The sequence below is a fragment of the Pleuronectes platessa genome, chromosome 12, assembly GCF_947347685.1.
Source record: "Pleuronectes platessa chromosome 12, fPlePla1.1, whole genome shotgun sequence".
Classification (NCBI taxonomy): domain Eukaryota; kingdom Metazoa; phylum Chordata; class Actinopteri; order Pleuronectiformes; family Pleuronectidae; genus Pleuronectes; species Pleuronectes platessa.
Genome location: NC_070637.1, coordinates 1,557,643 through 1,577,503, shown reverse-complemented (window position 1 = coordinate 1,577,503; position 19,861 = coordinate 1,557,643). Strand labels below are relative to the sequence as shown.

The 19,861-nt window shown below is 43.2% G+C and overlaps 1 protein-coding gene across 2 annotated transcripts in view; it reads right to left on the bottom strand.

Annotated features, from left to right (window-relative positions):
- The window catches only part of fbxw4 (F-box and WD repeat domain containing 4), a 72,923-nt gene that overhangs the window by 16,876 nt on the left and 36,186 nt on the right, over nucleotides 1-19,861 (bottom strand). The window lies entirely within an intron of this gene.

The following is a 19,861-nucleotide window of genomic DNA, read 5'->3' as shown; positions in this document are numbered from 1 at the left end:
TATAGAGAGACACCCTGAACTCAACATTAATCATTGAAAAGATGCTGGGTGCAAAATATAGGGGGGTCTTGGGTGTTCGAGACCCCTCAATTGACACTTAACAACCAGAAATCCTTAACTCCAAAATTCTGGAGGGTCTGTGAAAAAAATCTCTCAATAAGTATTTGGCACTTCTAATTGTCATTAAAATGTCTTTTAAACGCATATTATGTCCAGTAATAAGGCAGGATTTCCGCTTCATTCATTTTGCAGAGGCAGCCCATCACTTCTTCTGGATTGGGGCAGACATACATTATAGGTCCGGTATCGTATCACCCTGCCAGAGATCACAGGATCATGTTTATAGCAACCCGACACCATCGTCAGCTCTTATCACCACAAACACTCTTGATATCTTGGATCAGAATCAGAATCAGAATCAGAATTCTTTTATTTGCCAAGTATGATTGCACATACAGGAAATTGCCTTGGTGTCGTTCGTTGGTGCACTGAACATAATACAACAATATAAAAACAACAATATAGAACATAATATATATAGTACCAGAGTTATGGCATGTGCGTGCTAAGGTGCAGAGATTGGTGATAGTGCCAATAATATATCAAGTATAAAATATGTGCAGGGAGGGGGGCAGAGTCAGTGTGATGCAGAGTCAGTGTGATGCAGGGGGCTTGTTTGTGAGCCCCACTGCCATGGGGAAAAAACTGTTCAGATGGCGCGAGGTTTTAGTCCTGATGGCCCGGAACTTATTTTCGGATGGGAGTCTCTGGAAAAGGTGGTGACCGGGATGGGAAGGGTCAGCAATGATCTTGCGTGCTCTCCTACTGGTCCTGGAGTGGAACAGGTCTAGGAGAGCCAGCAGGTCACAGCCGATGACCTTCTCAGTTGACAGAATGATCCGCTGCAGTCTGCCCTTGTCCTTGGCAGTGGAGGCAGCGAACCAGACGGTTATAGATGCGGTGAGGATGGACTCAATGATGGCTGTATAAAACTCAACCATCACTTTCCACGGCATGTTGAATTTCTTCTGTTGCCGCAGGAAGAACATCCTCTGCTGGGCCTTCTTGATGGTGGAGGTGATGTTCTCCGTCCACCTCAGGTCCTGTGCGATGATCGTCCCCAGGAATCTGAATGACTCCACTGTTTTAACTGGGGAGTCGCACATGGTGAGGGGGGCTGTTTGGGCTGGGCTCCTCCTGAAGTCTGCTACCATCTCTAGAGTTTTCAACACATTCAGCTCCAGGTGGTTCTGGCTTCACCAGGAAGCCCGGCTGTTAACTTCCTCTCTGTAGGCGGCCTCGTTCCCATTGGAGATTAATCCAATTAGGGTGGTGTCGTCAGCAAACTTCAGGAGTTTGACAGAGGGATGGCTGGAGGTGCAGTTGTTGGTGTAGAGGGAGAAGAGTAGAGGGGAGAGCACGCAACCTTGTGGGGCTCCAGTGCTGATGGTCCGGGTCTCAGAGACACTCACACGCTGCTTTCTGTCGGTCGGGAAGTTAGTGATCCACCTGCAGGTGGGCTCAGGCACGCTCAGCTGTGTCAGCTTGTCCTGGAGAAGAGCTGGGGCGATGGTGTTGAATGCGGAGCTGAAGTCCACAAACAGGATCCTGGCGTAGGTGCTGGGGAAGTCAAGGTGCTGGAGGATGAAGTGGAGTCCCATGTTGACTGCATCGTCTACGGACCTGTTGGCTCTGTAGGCAAACTGCATTGGGTCGAGGAGGTGGTTTGTTATGGTCTTGAGGTGGGTCAGCACGAGGCGCTCGAAGGTCTTCATTACTACAGAGGTCAGGGTGACTGCTCTGTAGTCGTTAAGGCCTGTGATCCTATGCTTCTTGGGAACGGGGATGATGGTGGATGTTTTGAGGCAGGCGGGTACAACACATTCAGCCAGTGAAGTGTTGAAGATGTCCGTGAACACTGGAGACAGCTGATCCGCACAGTGCCTTAAGGCCGGCGCATGCTTCTGCAACTGCATCGGCGGCTTTTCACGCAGCTGTGTCGCAGGACTCTTTGTCATTTATGCTTCCCCAAGTGTTGCGCGTCTTACAAAGCAATTCCCCACCAGAACACTAGGCGGAGTAATGTTTTTTGTCGAAGACGACCTTAGAGACGCCTTCTTTCTTCTTCGTCGATTGTTTATTTAAATAGCCACTGCGGCTCCTCATAGCCTTTTTTTCTAGCGGACAAATCCGCCAGTCAGTGACGGGTTATACAAGTGATCATACTTTCGGATCTCTTCTATTTGGTCCATATTCGTTCTTCTAAATCTTCCGTTGTTTCTGCCGGTATTGTGTTGCATGAAACCGGAAATGCAACTCCGGAAAGGATGTATTTAGCAGACCAATCACATCCCTTGCGGGGGTTCAGAGTGAGGGGTAGGGTTAGAACTGTTCCATTGTCTTTCAAATCTGCAGCAAAACTCATTCAGGTCGTTTGCCAATTAGAGGTCTTCGACGGAGTGGGGGGATTTGGTCATGCAGCGGTGATCACCCGAAGGCCTTTCCAGACTGACGAGGAGTCATTGGCTGCAAACTGTTGTTACAGCTTCTTTGAATACTGTCGTTTGGCCTCCTTAATCTCCTTGCCAAACAAGTATTTAGCCAGTCTGAACCATCCATGTCCCCACTCTTGAAGGCCACCTCCTTCTCCAAACGAAGCTGTTTGAGTTTTGCTGTGAACCAGGGCTTGTCGTTGTTATAACTCACCCTGGTGCGTGTCGGAATACATCTGTCTTCACAGAAGCTGATGTAGGACGTCACAGCATCTGTGTATTCGTCCAGGCTGTTAGAAGCAGTTCTAAAAATTTCCCAATCAGTGTTGTCAAGGCAGTCACGCAGCTCCTCCACAGCTTCTCTGCTGCTCCAGTTCTTGGATCTCAGCACAGCAGGTTTAGAAAGTTTGAGTTTCTGTCTGTAAGCCGGGATCAGGTGAATGAGAGCGTGGTCGGATAGACCCAGGGCAGCGCGGGAAACTGCATGATACGCCTTGCTGATGGTGCTGTAACAGTGGTCCAGAGTATTGTCCCCCCTGGTCGGGCATTTGATTAACTCTTTGTATTTTGGGAGTTCGTTAGATAAGTTCCCCTTATTAAAGTCCCCAAGGACAATAACAGGGGAATACGTTATTTCTCTCCACTCCCAGTATCTGCTCCGCGAGTTGTCGTTGAGCCTCGCGCGCGTCAGCTTGCGGGGGGATGTAAACTCCAGCCAGGATAAAAGAGGTGAATTCACGGGGAGAGTAGAACGATCTGCAGGTTATGAAAAAAGTTTCCAGGTCCGGAGAACAGGACTGTAAAATTACTTTCACGTCGCTGCACCAGCCATGGTTTATATAAAAACAAATCTCTCCGCCTTTTGCCTTGCGTGACAGGATCGGGTCGCTGTTCGCGCATAACAGCTGAAAGCCGGTCAGCTGTGCGCCGGAGTCCGGTGTAGTTTCGGTCAGCCCCGATTCTGTGAAACACAAGACAGAAGAAAGGGAAAAGTCTCTATTTGTCCGGATGAGAAGGCGCAGTTCGTCCATGTTATTGCAAAGCGAGTGGACATTGGAGAGCAGTATGCTCGGGAGAGATGTCAAATTCCTTGTTTGTACAACTTACTTGGCCAATTAAACCTGATTCTGATCCTCTCTCCCTGAAGTGCACCAGAGCCCCGGCGCGCTTTCCTCTCCGTCTCCGCTTCAGTCTCTATGCGTGGCCGAGGACTGCAGCACCTTTGATGAGTAAGTCCACTAAATCCACGGAAGAGGCGAGGAAGTTGGGACATAAATCGGATGGTGTTGTGTCCCTGATGGTAAGAAGCTCGTCCAACGTGAAAGAAATCCGAGTAGGGGTCGCAGTAAACAGAATTAAATACTAAAAACAAACACAAAAGTGCGCACCAACAAACCGTGGCAGCCGTTCATCTTGGCTGGTGTCGTATATGTGTGTGTCACAGCTCATCAAGAGATATTTGTTTATTTTTGTTTGCATTTGTCATCATCATCCTCACTCGCTTGTGCTGAAGAGGTGGTCCCCTGCAGTTCACACATCACACCACTTTTCCTGGGTGTCTACGGACATTATACTGGAGGCTAGGCGAAAAAACCTTTTAGAAACTGCAGAGCGTCTCATTTTATGTTTACACATGCACCTCCTCCAGAGATAATACGGTGATGTTTGATGTTTGATGTTTGTACTAGATGCAATGCAATTGCCTTTCTGAAATATCACATTCACTGTGACCTTGACCTTTGAACAGCCGAATCTACTCTGGTCACCTTTAAGTCTAACTGAACGTTTGTATCAAATTACCTCAAGGCATTCCTGAGATGTTATGTTAACAAGACCAAAAGAGAGAGAGACCAGACCCATTGCAGTGCCATGCTCTCCTGATCACAGCTCTTTCAAGCTTGCCCCTTGCCTTCTGATTATTGGAGTATGACTTGCACTCAACAGGGCAGATTATTGCAAAATAACTCTTTGTTGCCATTTAATACCCTCCATGACCGTGACTCTGTGCTACTTTTGCATGTTTGATACCTGCCCCATAGCAACCATTTAAAGAAGTCTGCTGCTGACCCCCCCAACCCACCACCACCACCCTACTTCGCCCATAGCTCAATTTGAAGATTTAGGCTAGTAATCCTCAATACTCTCCCCAGGGGGTCTTCTTATTGGACCAGGGTTTCCCCAGAGGGCGTCTTATTAGTTGAGAGCTCTCTTTGCCAGGATCTCATGACTAAGCCTGGGCCAATCTCTGTGGTAAGGCTGAGTTTGTGACTGCGTGGGGTAGTGACCCCTCATTCTCCGTTAACAACTAAAAACAAGGAGCTTAGCACATGCCATACAAACAGAAACTAATTCATGCCAAGGGGATGAGACCCTGTTCATTTGTAATTAAATAAAGATGTCTCTATCACAACAGTAAAACTATTAATTCATACCCCAAGCCCCTTAAATACTTCAAACAAAAGGATTACAATCCAAATGTGTTCTTAATGTTACAAACACTCAAATAAACTGAAAATAAAAGTTGGAGTTCCATAAGCTGATTTGGCGAGTCATTACAATGCTACAGACTGCCCTCAAAGGGTTTGGGTGTGAGTGATCAAATTCACAGGGTGGTTTGGTTTTGATACTGTTGAAGTGATCAATCCTTAATCACTGGAAATGTAGCATGTTGATTATGTAATGAATACGGGTGCAGTTAAGTACCGCAGTTTTACGGTCATAAGTAAAAATATTTTCGGAAAGAGGAAAACTAAAACAAAACACACAACCAAAAAGCTGTCATTCATTTTGATAAAACATACAACAATACATTAAACTCTAGGACAATTCAAGTGACTGGTTAAGTCATCAGAGCAACGGCCCGTGAAAGAAGCATTTTTTTGGTCTGGTTGTCGTACAGTACAGTGCTCTGTAGCGCCTACCTGAGGGCAGAGGTTGGAACAGGTTGTGTCCAGGGTGAGATGGGTCTGCAGTGATGTTTCCTGAATGTGGACGAGTTTTTGTCTTGGATGTAGGGCAGGTTGGCTCCAATGATTTTCTCTGCAGTCCTGACAGGCCGTTCTATTCTGTTCCTGTTCTGTTTTTAACGGCCAAACTAAACTAGACAGTGATAGAAGTGCAGGGGACAAACTGGAATTTTGCAGAGTAGAACTAGATCAGCAGCTCCTGAGGCAGTTTGAACTTCCTGAGCTGTTGAGAAGCAGCAGTTCATCATCTTGTTCGCCAGTGAGCGAACATTTGCCAGATAGATTGACGGCAGCACAGTTCAATATGTCCACTGTCTCAGTCTAACTCGCTTCGCCCGGCGTCGGCATCTCCGGAAAATCCCTTTGAGAGCTGCTGCTCCTTCAACTAAAAACTTGACAGGTGGCTGGTTGGAGGTCTAAGACTTTATCTATGCTAAAGGTGATCAGAGTAGGAGAACTGAGAGCTGAAGAGACAAACAAAAGTAAAAAATGTTTAGCATAGAGCAAAACACAGAGGCCTCCATCTGTGCTTACATTAGCACCCCTGCTTAAAGAGCAAGGCTCCAACCATGCGCCTACCACCAGGATGAAGACCCGTTCCGGCCAAATCATTGCTTTGTGAATTATTAATAGTGATCATCATGTTATTTGCAGTATTTCAAAGATCAGCTTAAAATTTACTTTATAGAAAGTGCTATTATTACTTGCATATAGTCTGATCCCCCCATTTGCTGGTTTTCTGTTTTTTTGATTCAATGCTCTTGCCCTGATATAGTTAACTAATTTAGTTACAACATCAGTATCATGATTCATTTTTAGCACTGACTTACACAACACCTCCTGATGTATAATACGATGCAAAAATAGCAATTTAAGTTCTGGGTTCTGGGTTAGTTTTCCCTGTCAGATTTGGACAACCATCTGTTGTAACACCTGCCAGTTTGTCCCATTTGAGTCCCAGATTGTCCAAGCATGCAGTTACCTCCATGAATAAATCCCTCCCAGATGTCGTCCCTTTTATTGACCGCATCGCTGCCAGCTCCTCCGTAATCTCAAAGTCTTTCGTCATCCAACGTACAAAGATGAGGAACTGGGCTGCGTCGCGGACACCACAGCTCTCATCCAGAGCCAAAGAGAAAAAGTCAAAATCGTCTACTTTCTTTTGCAGTTGAAGCTTGAGATATCCCACGATGTCCTTGATCCTTCTCATTACGGTTCATCTAGAGAGGGACACATTCTCAAATGCTTCTTTCTTCTCAGGGCATATTAGTGCAGCAAAGTCCACCGAACACTCTTTGATAAACTCCCCATCAGAGAATGGCTTACCGAGAACTTTTCTGGCGTTATGACCCTGAATTAATATTGACATATACAGCTGTTTAGGGCTGGACTCAGATTATGTGACAGAATTGTTTAGCTGCGGCTGACGGGTAGAGCAGTCATCCCCCAACCAGAAGGTCGGCGGTTTGATCCTTAGCCTTCCCCCGTCTGTGCACTAATTGTAAGTTGCTTTGGATAAAAGCGTCTGCTAAATTTCATGTAATGGTTGAGGTCAATGGACGGAATTAATTAAAAAACTGCTAGGATTTAAATCATGATTTCTGTGTAGATGTCAATAGGTCGGGAATCTTGTCATACATGTCCAGTTTGGAGTCAATTGGACCATGTATGTCCGAGATACAACAACATCTTGTTTGGATGACGAGATATCAAAATTTGACGCCACGACACCTTCACAGATTAAACAACTGTGATGGGTTATACAAGTGATCATACTTTCGGATCTCTGCTATTTGGTCCATATTCGTTCTTCTAAATCTTCGGTTGTTTCTGCCGGTATTGTGTTGCATGAAACCAGGAATGTGACTCCGGAAAGGATGTAGTTAGCAGACCAATCACAGCCTTGCGGGCTGCGTGAGGCTTGCGTAGCTTTGCCGTATAATAAGAAAAATTGGGCGACGCACGCAAGCACACAAGAAGGGGCAGGCAAGCACGCAAGGGGCTCCTGCGCTTGCGTATCCCTGAAAAAGTAGAAGCATGCGCTGGCCTAAAGCAGGGCCCGAAAGATTGCTGTACTTGAAGTAAAAACTTTGTCGGAATTATATCCATGCGGCTTGAAGACATTCTCATGTATGATATGTTTTTTAAGTTCAGAGAGTGTAATGAGATAGAACCTGTTGAGGTGAACTTCCTAATGATGTTTGAAGCTGCTAACCTGCCTGATGCTTTGCTTACCCCTGCCCACCACGGATCAGCCAGCTCAACAAATGAAGTAGAGCTGGCTGAGGCCTTGGGTTTAGCTCCCAAGACGATCAGGGACCAGGGGCAGCCACCGGAGCCTCAGTGGTGACAGAGCAGAACCATGGTGCAGCTGTGGCTGAAGGTTAGAGAGGTCTTCCTCCAACCACAAGGTCGGTAGATCGATCACAGTCTTCCCCATCTGCTTGCCGGATTGCCCTTGGGCAAGATGCTGAAACCCTAAATGGCCACTCATAGATGTTGAATGCACTAACTGTAAGTCGCTTTGAATAAAAGCGTCTGCCAAATGACATGTAATGGTTGCGGTCAATGGACGGAATTAATTAAAATGTAAGACGTGAAAAAAACTGTTTTGTATGTGTACCATGTTTGTGATATGCCCTAAATAAAAATTTGATCCCCAAAAATCAAATATTTGAGGCGACAGAAGCTGGGTATGGCTGGCCGGCAGCGGAGTAGGCTGTGTGCCTGCACCATTGTTGTCGCGGGATACTCAGACAGGTTCCGGTCCGCTACGCTAGGACCCAATGACCGTCCTTTCGTCTAAGTGCAACAGCTGAGGGACGGATATTAAATGTGTGCATGGGGATGTTCACAGATATTCTATTGTGTAAATTGAATAAATATTAAAAAGAATTTGTAAGTTTGTGCATGAGGGCTACCTTAATTGGGATAGGTGGCTAGACCATCTGTTGTTTGCAGTGCGGGAGGTCCCAAGGCCTCCAGGAACTTTTCTCCCTTTGAACTGCTGTTTGGCAGGAAACCAAGAGGGGTGTTGGACCTGCTTACAGAAAACTGGGATGATGGTCCGAGCCCAAGTAAAAATGTGATTCAAAACGTCAAAGCTTCACAAACTGGGTCAGTTGTCATGTGATAATTTGCTCCAGTTGCAGGAACATCAACAACGCCTCTACAACAGGGGAACATCAATGACTGAAACACCAGATTCCACAGATTATCCTTGTGTCAAATCAGAAGCCCTTTCACATCTAACCTTTTTGCAATGTTTCATAATTTCTGGAGGAGGGTTGTGTCCTCTTATTAGTATTACTCTCCCTGAACCTCCTTATCTTCCAGCTTATAATTAGCAGCCTAATTATGCTCTTAATCTATCTCACATCTTTAATAAGTCTCAAAATCTTGTTTCTTTCTTATCTTTCTGTTTTGAATTAAACATAGGATCAAATACCCTACAGTTCACTGAAAATAGTATTATTGCAAGATGGTATAATTTTACATCGATTTTATTGTACTTGGTTGCACACTGTTATGGGATTGATAATTTTATAATAAAAGTAGGCCTGTCAAAATTAACGCATTAACGCATTCGCAGAATAACCGGCTCCATGTACTAGGGAGGAGCGAGTTCAGCATTATCTGTATCTGTATCTGTATCTGTTAACCATATGAATTATCTGTATCCGTACTCGGAGTGGGCGGTGCCTAACCCGGAAGTGGGTGTGATTTAACCCGGAAGTTGGCCGGGTTGTCTTGAAACGGGCGGGGCTTTAACCAGTATGTTATTTTAAGCATGCAATTGATATAGGTTTATCAGAAATTATTATATTTATTGCTGATTAGAAAACTATTACAGGACAGCATCAGCATTGAGCTTCAGATCAATGATTTTGATCACAATAGCAAACGAACTATTTACAGAACAAGTTTTGCAACAATGAATACAACACATGCTGTTGCAATTATGAAATGAAAGGTAATAACAAGTGTTTTTATACTCAACATAACTTTCTTTTTTAACTTAGAATTTTTTTTAAAATTTATTTCCACACCAGGTGTGTGTGTGTGTGTGTGTGTAGCTTAATTTGTAATATTTTTTATACCACTACTACCTAGAAAGTGTCAGACACTCAGTGCGTGAAGTAAAATAAAACTGGTTAGAGCCAACTGACTGTTTAAAAAAAACCAAAAAACTCCACGACCGGCAGAGAGAGGGAGAGAGGGAGAGAGAGAGAGAGAGAGAGAGAGAGAGAGAGAGAGAGAGAGAGTACCCAGACGCTAGAGAGTAGTCAGACACTCAATGCGTGAAGTAAAAAAAAAAAAACTGTTTAAAAAAAAAAATCTCCGACAGGCAGAGACGTAACGCGAGTCGCTTTCTACCAGCACCACGTCTGAACGAACCCACGTTTAACAGAACTCTACTGGTTAATATGTAACTACAAACTGAAATAAAAACAAACTTCAAGCTGAAGAAACCCTAAACGTTAACGGAAAAGACCCACGAACCTGAGTGACTGAGAGACAGAGAGCTGTTCTGTGAGTGAGTGAGCAGAGCGGTGTGTGAAGGGGAGGAGCGCTGTGACGCTGTGTGAGGATTTTCATTCAGTCCGAGCACAGATATTGACTCGTATTACTCGTATAATACTCGGGCTCGGCAAAAGTGTTTTATCCGTACCGGATACTCGTTTCAGCCGAGTATCCGGCTCATCTCTACCATGTACCCATACCCGCCCCCACTCACTCGCTCAGAGTGACACACCCAGTGAGATCAGAGTTTACGTGAAGCAGCCGGTCAGTGACTTTGTAGAAGAACAGTGAAATACAGAGTTTCTCTGGTCACAGCTGCTCAGTGATCAGTTGGTTTGTACCGAGGTGGAGTGTCCATGTCCTCCTCCACTCTGCATTCACTTGAACAAATAAACACTCATCACTACTTATCAGCACATGAGGTAACTTAGTGTTTGTTTGATTCGCTCCAGACTTTATGAGGCTGCATTTAAACATCATGAAAATGACTCGTCAACATTTTGTGCTCAGTAGGGGAGAGCGGGGTTATGTGAGACATCGGGTAATGTGAGACACCCCCTGTATCTAGGCAACGGAACACATATGTGGTCATGTGACCATTATGTTTTCATGCCCCTCCCATTCCGCCCTTGCCATGAAGGAGAAGTTGGTGCTGGTGCTGTGGTAAGTATGTCTTTCACCCAAACATTTTTTTGCATGTACATTTTCTTGCTTTGAACTTAATCAACTGTTGTGTAAAAAAAAGTAGAAAAACTTATATCATACATGTTGATGAACTTCCAACATATAAAACCATGTGATTGATGCTAGCTGAAGATTAGCCTGAATTGCTAAGAGATGTTTTTTCTAAAATGTTGGGTGTGGGGTAAAGTGAGACAAATGCTGTAGGGTGAAGAGATACATGAAGCTCAAGTTAAGTTAGGGCTGCTCGATTAATCAAAATCTAATCGTGATCACGATTATTGGGTCAAATGATCTCCAAACTACTATAATCGAGTTGAAACTATTATTTGGCGTTTTTTTTAGAAAGAGCACAATTCAGTCCTTCCGCCGAAGCATTCAGCGTCCCAGCTGACTGGCCCTGACTCTCAAGCAGCTATAAAGTGAAGGAGGTGAGTGGTGTGTGTGGTGTGTGTGGTGACCGGCGGGGAAAAAAACTGCGCGAGTGAAAAAGCAGGGAGGGCAGCCGCATCCCCATGATTCTGTTACTAGCCGGATACTAGTTTTGGAATGTGTGGTTGTCAATCTAGCTGTCAGGATTTTAACTATTACAACATGTGTTGTTATGGTAGTTTTAAAATGGAAAAAGTAAGTGGATCACTTTACCCCATTGATTTCTCTGGTCTGTCTCATTTTACCTAGCCTGGATGCCAGACGAACTTAGCCCCGCCCACAACAGATTTGGTCGGGCAGTTCGGTCTGGAGTCGCTCCATTGGGAAAAAATTATGGCTAGACCGGGCCAATCAGATTGTCAGGGCGGGCTTTATACGATGATTGACAGATGATCAACGGTAACGTAATCAACCACGTCATCACAGTGCCCTCGGGTTGAATTCGTTTTCAACAAACATGCCTGCCGCTGGCGAGCTGAGATGTGTAGATGCTGCCATTGAGTCTGTTTTAGAAGACATCGACAGCGCATTCAGTTTGAAAGAGGAACACAGAAGGTGGAGGCGACGCCAAAGCACCGCGCTAATCCCTATCGCCCCGGCGCTTGGCTGTTCACAACGGACGCTGAAGCGACGCTGAACCGGAGGCTGAAGCACCACGCTGCGCCAAGGCTGCCTCGCGGTGCTTCAGCCTCCGGTGTGACCGGCACAAAGTTTTAACATGGGAGTGGATGGGAGCCAGCTGTTATTTAAGGCTTGGCGCTGCGCTGAAGCGTCCGGTGTGAACCCGGCGTTAGTAAATAACTCACAATGCGTTGCTTAGCATACGTCACATACTACGTTGCTCTGATTGGTTGTAGGTCTATCCAATTGAGCGAAGAGGAATTTTACTTCCTGGTCAGTTGAAACACGCCCCATAATTTTTTCCCAATGGAGCGACTCCAGACCGAACTGCCCGACCAAAATGTTGTGGGCGGGGCTAAGTTCGTCTGGCATCCAGGCTACACTTTACCCCTAAGCTGGGGTAAAGTGAGTCACAAGACCACTTTTTAAAAAACAATCATATTTTCACTGCCCTTTGTCCTGAAGACATTCTGATCATTTCCATTGCTAGGAAACATCCTGAATTAATGGGAAATGTGTACATTTTACTGATATATAATAGCTCGCCTAGAGGGGAGCAAATGTAAAAAATGTCTCACATTACCCCGCTCTCCCCTACAACACGAGACCTGATGCTCACAGTCAGGACTCAGTGTTAAAATGAGCGGAGCGAAACGCAGACATGATGCGACACCATAGTTTCATAACCAAACACATGCTAGTACGTTTGTCACCTAAATCCTCCCAATAAAAACTAGTTCATATTCATCTGCATGAAGTGAAGATTGAACTTGATCTTTTTAAGTGTGAACTGGCAGAACACTGCTGCTACAGATGGTCTCACATTCAGATTTCACATCAACATTAAATTGTGTAAAGGTTTGGTTGTTTGTTTGATTTTGGTATGATGAATTTTTTGGTAGAAAAATTCATCATATATTTGCCCAAAAATATATAGATGCCCCAATTGTTTAGGATGAAGGCTATCTTTGAGTTTGATTAAAATTGTTTTTGAAAAAACATCATCCTATGTTTGCTCAGAGGCATAGCAAAGAGAAAGCCACATTTAATTATGGTGTGGTATGTTTTAGTTTGATTATATTTTATTTTCAATCATAATAACTTTTCATCAATAAAAAACTATTATCAAACGACTTTTAATCGTTTGACAGCACTAAATAAAAGATCAAATTGACCCCCTTAAACACAACATAGCGCCCAGGTTTTAACTCATGCCCCAACTCCGAGTAATTCAGTGGGATGTAAAAATCTGCGACTCAATCAGAATAAAAATATTTAGAAAGAAATCATTTTGCTGATTGAGTATGAAGCAGTTTGAGCTGCAGTGTGGCAGCTACTTTGTGAGATACGTAGACTTGTGGTCCTAGTGGGCATTATACTTGGTTTTTGTTAGGAGGGAACAACTGTGACACAGTGGAATGAAGTCCTGATTTAAGCCGGTCTGGTCTCACTGCAGGAGTCAGGTTGGCTTTAGGGGCCATACACACACACAGACACACACAAAAAAAGTGAAAGAAATAATTAATTAATTGACAATGTAGAAGATGCGAAGGGCATTATCCTTTAGTGTGGGGACTGCTAAAGAAATGGAGTGTGTGTTTTTGTAGAGAAGTGGTTGGAGGCTCTTGTAAAGCTAAGTCTGAGTTCAAAACAGGAGCCTGGGGACACACTAAGAAACAGGCGTTCTCGTCAAAAGCCACCAGACAGGTAGAAAAAGGAGCCCTGCTGAGTTTTTTACAGGCTAAACCAAACAGAGGGGAGACATACAACCTGCTGCATGTCCATGCAGTTCACCCTGCACTTCTGAGCTCACTGCAGCAGGAATGTGAGCCTTCCAGGCAGACATAGCAGAGAGGGGGGGAGCTGGCTGATGGGACCCATCAACAATGTCCACCTTCAAAATGTCACATATACACGTGCACTCAAAAGACAATACAGCTGCAATTTGTATAACAGAGCATCCAGCCCACTGCAGACTTTTAACCCTGTTCCTTTCAGGGTTAGGAATGTCAAGAATCATCGCCTGGCTATTTAATTGTGAAAAGGGAGGGCTCCCTTTTTGAAGGAACAGAGGGGAATCATGGGAGTTGGAAGTGATTGTAAGAGTCCTTTCTCTTTGAAGCTTTTTTTCCTCTCTGTGTGTAGCCATGAGCGAACAAAGTGTGAAAATGTGGGGTGCTGCTCTGATGGGTCCACTTGTGTGGGATCTTCTCTCTATGGCTGATCATAAGACTTATTTGTGTGATCCAAAAGAGAGAATTAGTTGCTGCAGAGGGAAAAGGGAAGTACTGAATAAAAATTAAACTCCAAGAGCCCACATCCTGTTTTCCATGCCTTGGTTTAGGTCTTAGGTTTGGTATGGGAGAAATAACTGGTAGTGGTTAGAGCTAAGGTTTGTTTCAGGTTGAAGTGAGAAGGAACACTGATCATTACTTAAGGACATTAATACTGAACCTTGGTGAAAGTGCCAAATGCTGCTCACTATCCTGCAGCATTGTTTCATTCACTTCAATCAAGGGTCTGAAAATAATGTGATGACCAAGACTGTTTATGCAGACACAGCATTTAGAATATCTACACGAGAGCTTACTTTTGTTTTACAGTCAGAAATCAATACATTTCCATGCTTTATTCTCGCATTTTACGTTACATGTCATTTTTGTGCAATATATATATATATATATATATTGTTTAAAGTTGCTTGTCTTTTCATGGAATGTAGAGGGCATCAAACAGATAATGCTGAGAGATAATTTTGTTTTGTTTACATCTTAAGGTAAATATCCTCCTCCTATAGGAGAGGACTATGAAAAGGAATGATCATATAATTATAATTATAATTTAGGATGATTTTTGCATTCAATCAGTAGAACAGGATGTATAAAACTGGAAAGACAAAAGAATCAATCAAGAATCCATGCCCTCTAAAATTTTATAAGGAATCTGTCCTTATGTTGTTCAAATAATCCTCACAAGAGAAAACACATACTACCCTAGAGGATTATCTTTCTCAAATATAGATTATATATGGCTTAAGTTTCCTCCCAAAGAGCACAAATCAAAAATAAATATGACATTATCAGAAAATTAAGAATATTGTCTATGTACCCTGGTATATACAAATCTTCAAACCTCCCATGAAAACTTGGTTTCAGTTTAAAACCAGTTATACCTTTGATAGTTCAGCCAGGCCATATTGTTTTTGTGAAGAGTAGATAACCAGATTACTGCATCTAATTAAACTTCATAGATTAATGTAAAATCTTTCACAGGCATTTGATAAAATATTAAACTTTTTGAGAGTATTTTTTACCAGATCCCAATTCCCAGTTTGTAGAAGATCTTGTCAGGACTACCCATTGTAACTGTCTTTCTTTTGACACAGAAAATAAGAGAGGGGAATAGGTGGGAAATACTCTTACCAACCACAAAAAACAAAACTAGTCACCTATAATTTAATTCAGAGATTACATTTACCTATATCTTAGTAATGAAATTGGTGAACTGCATCCCTAAAGAGATTTTTAGTAGCTCTCCAAGTTGTAAACCTTTGAGTTAATGTGCATGAAGATGCACTTTTACACCTCTTACCAATCTCAAATTTCACAAATTGCCTTCATATCTTTTAGCGTAATGCCTTATATATATATATATATACATATATATATATATATATATAAAAACATAGGCAGAAGCAACTAACAATTGACAGTTGCTTCACTTAAAAGTAACATATAATAATTATCTGGAGACATTTGATATTGACAACTGAAAAAAAAACTATGAATGTTAAAAAGTCTGTATTTATATTGCGCTATTCTACTCTATATTGCGCTATTCTACTCTTGATGACCATTTGGGGTTCAGTATTTGGCCAAAAGACAGTTCTGCATACAGATAAGGAAGACTGGATTGAAGCTTCTACTTTCTGGTCGAGGAACAGTTGCCCCTACAGAACTACAGTGCTAACATGCATGTTCTTGTGTATATGCAACAATTCTAAATTGCATTATAGGTACTATTTACCACTTTTAATGTGACTGCTTAACATGTACTAGGACGTATTGTGTGCAAGTTTTTTGGACTCCATATCAAGAGATCCCTGATGACATCTGCTTTCACCACTTTCTTTGGAAAATTGGATAATGAACATGATGAGTGAAAGCCTAAGGAACGGCAAGACCAAAGCTAAGTAGATTTTTTGCTAAGCTTAGCTCAACTTGAATGTCTATGGTTTCGTATGTAGCAGTTGTTAGTAAACTTATAGTAAGTCTTACTATAGTCTTAACCACTTAATATAAAACACACTATTATACAATGTATATAGTAGGGGGTCTCTGTTCCATCTCTCCATCTGTTTGGGGGTCCTTGGCCAGAAAAACGATGAAGAACCCTGGTTTAAATGAAAGATAAAAGTTCAGGGAATTCGGGTGTAAAATTTACATTTGGTTTGGGAGTGTAATAAATAACTAGACCAAGGACCAAAGCAGTGCTGCAAATTTTGAACACATTAGTCTCAAAACTAGAGAAATTCTGTGTGGTAATGGGGCAGCAAGTGAAGCAATAAAGAAACAAAACAACAGCTCGGCCACCTCCCCGGCCATTATCCCTGGGAGAGCTTAAATATTCAAAGTTTGGTTGGCAAAGCTCTAACAGCTGGCTGTGACCGCCAGGAGACAACCCGGTCTCAGTTAGGAATAAAAAGATTAAATTGGATGAAAAATTTGATCATTCATTATAAAAGACTTATTAGGAAGGGACCTTACATTGGAGGAGGGCCAGTCGCACAGGTATGCTCTGGCCAGCAGAGGGGGATATGGGGACAGAGATAAGCCGATTGGACCTGCGAGCTGTATTTATACGTTTTTTGTTTGGCCTATGGTTAGTAACAACATGGGTATAATAAGCGCCCGGTGTGTAGGACAGGGGTGCAATTTGCTGTTTATATTGATTAGTTGATGGCTGGTGCGGCCGTTTGGGGGAGCTAGCGGGGGTTATACTCTGCGGTGCTGCACTCGAGGAAGACGTTTTTAGAGGGGAATGTCTGGAAGGTATACAGTCAGGCTTGTGCAGCAGATTGCACAACTTGCTGTATGTTAGCCGCTAGCATTCGGCTGCCTAGCTCATTGGAATGAATCCCATCATTTATGAAGAAAGAAGAGTGCCCCCAGAACAAATCGAAGTTGACAATAAAGCCAAGGTGGTGAAATTAGCAGGCTGAGGATTTAGCTAAAGTTCAACTCCGGGGCCCATTGAGGGGATCGTAAACGGAGATATAGACAGATAAGCCACACGTTTTTAAGAAGTTGAAAGCTGTTCAAAATCCTACTTGGTGAGCTCAGACTGCTGATGAGCTGTGACATTGGTTCCCACATGAGTCATCAGACCGGCCGGGGAAGTGGTTGGTAAGATTGAGTGAGGGTAGTGAGGAAGCCTCACCAGAGCCCCTTTTGCGCCCGCAGACTACAACCTCAGCCCAAGGGGACCGGTGATTTGGAGTAGATCAGGATGAAAGCCGGGGACATGTGGAGGGCTGCCAAAGAACTGTGTCAGGGATGTTTGCCACAAATATTTTGGTCTAGTGGCAGAAACTTGGACTACGGGCAGAGAAGGTTTCTGGTTCGTCTCTGGTTCGACTCCACGGAGAGACAACAAAAGACGAACCTGGATATATCTGTCCAAAAATCCAAGAGTCTCCCTACCCTGTCTAGTGCCCCTGAGCAAGGCACCTTACTCCCCCAACATCTGCTCCCCGAGCGCCGTACATGGTCGCTCACTGCTCTGTGTGTACTGCACCAGATGGGTCAAAAGCAGAGATTAAATTTCCCTACCTGCATGAGTGTGCCTTTGCATGTCTGTGCATGTGTTTGGGACTAATAAATGCATCTTAAAATCTTAAATCTTAAAAAAATTAAGCTGCTCAAGACAGAGTCTCTGTTCTGCAGCTCATTCGAAAGCTGCCGGATGTCCTCCTTTAGGTCAGCAATCTTTTTATTGGCTTTCTGAAGTGAGACACAGTCACAAGTCACAGATGGCATTATGTTTTGCTAGCTTAGTCGTCAAGTATAGAAATATAAGGCACACTGGATGTGGTTGTCGTGTTCAGCAGGCGATACTGGGTGGAAGTGATGATGAGTTGAGGCTCTGCTAACGAGATCGGCCGGAGCAGGTAGCGTAGTCTGTAACTCAAGATCATGAGATTTAATCGGTGAGACCTGACGTCTTGCTTCAAATAATGTGTTTATATTCCGAGATCTTACCTGGTCGAGGACAAGAAATAAGCAAATACCTGCTAGTTGGCGGATTGTTGAGTATAGCTAGCAGCAAGTGGTGCTAGCGACAGAAGCCGGGGCAGGTAATGGCGCAAGCTTATGCTTTAGTAAACTAGAATCATACTTACTTAGTCCCTTTACATGCAGGCTCTAAATCCGTTTAAATGCTAGACGAATTACATTTGTAAATAGAATACATCTAAGTCGGTTGGAGATAGCGGCGCAAACTGTCTGAAACTCAAGATCCTAGGATCTGGTTGATGAGATCTGATGCCTTGCTACAAGGATTGCATTTGTAAGCTATGATATCAGCTGGTCATGAACGAAAAATAAGTGTAGATTTGATGAATGTCGATTCGATACAGAGTCGAGACAGAGCATCTCAATTGTACACACAACACTTTGATTAGTTTGTGTGATTATTGGTGACTAAATCAGAGCTATATAAGAACTCCCAAAAAATAGAATGATAAAATGTGGTCCATCAAATATAAAATATCACAGATACACTGTCCAGTACAGAAACAATAGAGCCAACTGTAGAACCAGATGAAAAAAATAGATCTGTTTGTGCTGACTTCAAGAATCTCTTCATTTGAACCATCAAATTGTCCAAGAGTTCCATGAGTCAATAATCAAATCAATATATCTCTATTCACCAGCGATGAATAGAGATATATGTGTCCCACCGCGGGGAGCTGGTTGTTGTCAGTTGTTCTGTAGCGGAGCTGCTACTGCCAGCAATATGTTTTTACATATGGTTGGACTTGAAAATGGCCATAAATGTTTGAGTATGTGTGTGTGTGTGTGTGTTTGAGAGAAACAATGGCTGACTGCAAACCAGAACTGTCATTACTTTTAATTGGATACTTTGCAGACTATGCATTTGTTAATCCGTTTATGTGATCTTCACACATCTGCCCTAGATATTACAGGTGGGCAGCGGTCCTCCTAGGCATCTTGAACCTCCACAGCCGGGGAGTTCTTCTCAAAGCGAGCATTAAAGGTGTTCAGTTCATCACCTACTCAGCACTACTGGTCTTCCTTTTGTACTCTGTGATGGTTTAGTCCAGCCCACATGTTCCTCGTGTTGGAGCCCTGATAGTTAAAATCCACTTTGCCCCTGTACTGTCTCTTATTACTGATAATAGCACTGCGGAGCGCATGCCTGGGTTTCCTGTACTCATCCAGATCACCTGAGTTGTAGGTGTCCGTTCGTGCTTTTAGTTTTGCATGAACGTCACAATTTATCAAGGGCTTTTGATTCAGGAATGTTAACATGTAGTCTTTTTAAAATGATATTCATTAACATGCTCTGTCCCTCACAAATAAATAAATAATAATAAATTTGTCAAATCTTTCTTCATAATTGAGCTCATCCTGACTCTGCTCCCTCTCTTTCTCTCTTGAGCGTGCTGATGCACACCACAAACACCACAACACGCCCTCACACACACACACACACACACAATCAGCAAATAAATCAAATTTTGAAGAAAAGTAGACCTGCTGACATGTGTGGCTCATACAGACCTATCAACCTGATTTCATTTATTTATTTTTTTGTTATAGATTCTGCATATTAATAACATTTCGGAAATATACCGGAGATTTTCAGGGCTAATTTTCATCTGTAGCCCTGGAAAGGCAATACAAGTTGACAGCAAGCTACTTTCAAGATTTATTGCTGGGTGCCTGAAGAAGGTATTTCATATTCTTATCAAATCTGAACAGGCAGGCTTCATTCATGGTTGCTACTTAACCAGCAATGTGAGAAGGTTTGGAATATTGTGCAGTTTGTTACACAGAAGAAAGAGAAAGCACAGGCTATCTCACTGGATACTGAGAAGGGTAGAGTGGAGCTACTTGTTTG